Genomic DNA, 841 nt, shown 5'->3' with positions numbered 1-841 from the left:
ATATACAGTTCAGTTGCAATATTTGTGAACCTTCCACAATCTTCACAGTGAACATATGGATTCTTAGTGTATTATTAATTTATTAATTTTGCCTTTTCATGGATGGCATGACTGTTGGTGGGCTGGTACGTATATCTGTGCCTTAGTTGCCTAGTGTATCCATATCATAGAGTGTTGTCACATATGAACAAATCTTGTTCTAACAGAGGATTCTTTATCACTTTCAGAAGTTGTTAACTCAATTTCTTGGACAAAACGTCACATCAGCGCTGGAAGTTGATAAGTCAGCGTGTCTGCTTTTTCCACGAACACTTTTGCTATTGTTTGTATCTAATTACTGTATTGGATACATATGCTTAGGACTAACTTATTTATTACACAAGTAATTATACTGATATCTCGTTTTTATATTTTCAAAACATCAACTTTGGGAAAATCCCAGGATTAATTTCCAGTGGGCCTATTTTTGTGAAGGGAGCGGAGCCCGAGAGGAGGGGCCCGCAGGCTCAACCCCATAAGCTGGCAGCATGTGACCGACCCTGAAGCATAAGCCCTACAAATCAACCGACGCTCTCAGAGCGTGGTGCCTCTGTCAGACTGCCAAGAACTTGACCTAAAAAACGCCGCAGGGTTGAGCCAGTGCCAGAGGAACTTATCAGAACTCCGCCGCCATCGCGAAACTCCGTCTCGGGACCAGAAACTCCGTTCTGGCACTCCGCCGGGACGGGGAATTGGAGGAGATCATCGCCATCATCACCACCGACGCCTCTCCATCAACCAGCCATGTTTCCCCCATCCATGTGTGAGTAATTCCCCCGTTGTAGGCTGAAGGGGATGGTAG

The sequence above is a fragment of the Lolium rigidum genome, chromosome 1 (assembly GCF_022539505.1).
Source record: "Lolium rigidum isolate FL_2022 chromosome 1, APGP_CSIRO_Lrig_0.1, whole genome shotgun sequence".
Taxonomy (NCBI): Eukaryota; Viridiplantae; Streptophyta; class Magnoliopsida; order Poales; family Poaceae; genus Lolium; species Lolium rigidum.
The sequence above is the reverse complement of the archived record's forward strand: the minus strand, read 5'-3'. Positions refer to the sequence as shown.